This window comes from Halyomorpha halys, unplaced genomic scaffold, assembly GCF_000696795.3.
Source record: "Halyomorpha halys isolate HHAL.00 unplaced genomic scaffold, Hhal_1.1 Scaffold1522.1, whole genome shotgun sequence".
Lineage (NCBI taxonomy): Eukaryota > Metazoa > Arthropoda > Insecta > Hemiptera > Pentatomidae > Halyomorpha > Halyomorpha halys.
The window spans coordinates 109968-113551 of NW_027111581.1; positions in this window are offsets into that span (position 1 = coordinate 109968).

Here is a 3584-nt window from a genome sequence, read left to right on the forward strand (position 1 = left end):
TGGGATGTCAGCTGTATAAACCGTATAAAGAATGGGACCTAAGATACTACCTTGAAAAGGCATTTTTAAGGAACAGAATCCGAAAAAGTTGGGATTCAATGTGGGCTGACGTACCACTCACCAATAAACTAAGATATGTTAAAAAACACACAAAAGTGAACAAGTGCCATAAGGGGAGATAGAAGAGAAGAAGTGGTTGTTGCAAGAGTAAGAATAGGACATTCCAAATTAACACACCTCCACTTAATCACAAAAGAGGACCAACCTATATGCCAAACCTGTCAGTCCCTATTATCGATAAAGCATATAATTGAAGAATGTTCACCATTTCGAAAATAATAAAATTCCTCGTACAAGAGAATTGGCCCTTAAGACTCAGCGAATTCATAGACAAAATAATAAAATTTATGAAATAAACTCAACTTTATACTAAAATATAATCCACCAATATCGACCAGTGTAAAAAGGAAATAGTCTACATTCGACTATCAAATGTCAATGACAAGAAGATAAATAAAATAAAAAGGGTGTCATAACCTAGATGTTAATCGCCCTGAATAAAAATCTAATCTAACGCAGGAGCCGTAGTAGAGATCAAGAAAAACCACATAAAAGTGAGCTTCTTAGCCTTTGCAGATGATTTAGTTCTCCTGGTGGAAACAGAAGAAGAGGCAATTAGTCAGATAAATATCCTGAAAGAAATAGCGGAAAAGGTAGGCTACAAGTCATGGACAGATAAAAGTGACAAAGAAATTTAAATATCTCTGGGAGATAGTATGCAATAACGGTTTGGAGAAAGAGAGCATAAAGGAGGAAATCATCAAGTTGGAAAGGCTAAACATCGCAACAGGCAATATTTACAATAAGAAGAACCTATCGTCTAACGCAAAAAGAAGATTACAACATGGTCATAAAACTAGTAATTTTATAAGGAATGGAGACAACATTTCTCCCTAGCCTGGAAAAATTACTGAAAATAGAGAGAAGGATTCCGAGGAGAATCTATAGGCCCAAGAAAACACAGGGAGATAAATTACATGGAAACCGAAAATCTTCTGGAGTCAGAAGACTGAGATTCTACGGGCACATGATGAGAATGGACTAAACAAGAAACTCTTTGACAGAATCCTTGAATATATAAGCGTAGGAGGATATGGAAAGCAAATGAGAGAGGAAACAAAAAAAATTGAAAATAGACAAAGACTGCCTGGATAGAGAACATTACGGAAAAAATTGAATGAAATCAATATTCTTGCGGCAAATAAAGAAAAACGAAAGGGTACAGCCTGGTCGGAAGAGAGGAAGCAAAGGCTCGCAGAAATGATGAGAAGATACAGGGAGAGAAGAAGAGAAAAAGTGAGAAAGGAAAAGTAGTGATATTCACGTGGTCTTGAAAGGCCGTTCCGTTAAGAAAAAAACATATGTCATATCATAAAACATAAGGTGACTAACTTCTGATAATAAATAAATAAAACATGATAAAAATTCCAATTCAATTAAACTAAAAATAATAAATGAAAAGGGACAGTTTATGCTACACATTTACAAGTATAAACGAAAATATGAAACATTAAATACAACAAATATATAAACCAATGATATATATTTTTTATTACTATCAAAAAAATAATGATAAAAAACCTCAAACTAATTATAATCTTAAGGAATAATCCAATAAATGAAATAAAAGGAGTAGTGTTAATTATATGAGTTAATTATATGTTATATGTACAGTTTTATTAACTTTTGGTAAATATTGTCATCCAATAATATTTACATTAAATATTATCTCTCTTTACATCTATTTACATCTTATTTGAAACCTTTAATCGTTATTTCTCCGGAATTGGGTGGACAGAAGGTAGTCGAAGAAACGGGATTTGAAGATTGGAAGGGTATTAGAACTATGAATGAAAGAGGGAATAGAATTCCATAGGGATGAGGAAAGACAGTGAAAATGCACTGAGAATTTAAATTAAAGGATATCAGAGATGGTAGCAAGGAAATATTTACGACGGAAGGAGGGGTAAAGCCTCTTCAACTGTACATAAAATCGGGTGACAGAGGCGTCCCTGGGGACCCCAAAGATGAAACGTAAAAAGCAATTAATTAACCGTTTTAATCTTGCTTGGAGATTCCCAGAAACACCCCCGTAAACCACACAGCAATGATCAAAGTGGGTATTTAGGAAGAACCAAGAACCTATGGGTATGTAATATAGAAGGTAGGCAGTCAATAGATGGTAAAATTGACATTACAAAAACCAATGCAATAGTTTCATTTAAAACTGATCTTTAATTTTCAAATATAAAAAATTTAAATAATTTAACAATAAGGTTTTGATATTGATAAAAATTAAAATATTTTATTCTTATTATTTCAATGAATGATTTTTCTATTATATTTTTTTTATAACCAAATCGTTCTGAGGTTATATGGTTGCTATAAAATAGAGTATTTGATGACATAAAAAAAAAATGTTTTCAGACGATTCAGAAACCCTATCTTATATGTTTAAATTATTATAGGATTATTTTTTTATTTTAGTTTTAAAAACTATAATTTTTAATCTGTGTACCAACAGAAAGAAAACTCTAATTGCCATGATAGTTTCATGTGTGACGTCATTTAGACATAAACAAACAACACTTATTTAACGATTCAATTTTTTTAGCTGTTTTTATATTATTACGTGCTTTGCTGTTAAAAGAATTTTCAATATTTCTTTTTCAAAAAAACAAAGCATGTAATACGGTTTCATGAAAGCAGAAAGTTCAAAATTTACTAGAATCTATGCTTTAATGTCAGCAAAATTTTCCACAGTTTAGAAAATGTTAAAACAACTTTTTAAAGTATATTCTAAATTGTATTTTATTTACTAAAAGTACAATATGTATTGCTGATGGTTAGTTTCTACCAATTTTCCTAATACTGTTCGTATTTAAGGTTGTGTGTTAAATAACCTAATAATATAACCTCTAATTAAAACTTACAATTTGTATCTTGCATCATAATTGCATCGAAGTGATCTTCACAAAAATATAATCGATTATTCAGATTCGATAATGATTTTGGATCCCTTCTAGCCTGCTTTAATCAAATGTTTTTATTTTTGAAATCTTTTGTCACTTTGATAAACAACTTTTGTGAAGACTTGATAATAGTATTTTTGCAATTAGGTGCTTTACAAGAGTGATAAGGAATATAACTCAAAATAGATAGTTGCTCATAAGACTCTTTCCAAAAAAATCATATTGCTTGAAAAGAGGAATTTTGTTTTCTGTATCCTCATTTTTACTTTCACTTAGTTATGTATGGAATATATAGTAAGGAGTAGAATTGAGATTGTGTAAAATTATAAATCAAAGTTTCCAATGAAAATATATGTTTTGTGATTTCCTGAGCCCAAATAAATAAGTTTCGCTTACATTCATATCCCAGACACGATAAGTCCTGCAAAACTAAAATTATTTATTTATAATCTTAAAACTTTCTTGAGACTGGTTAATATTTTTAAATAAATAAAATTTTATCCATTTTAATCTTAGAACATTTTTATTCCTTTATAAGTCCGACGTTTCGGC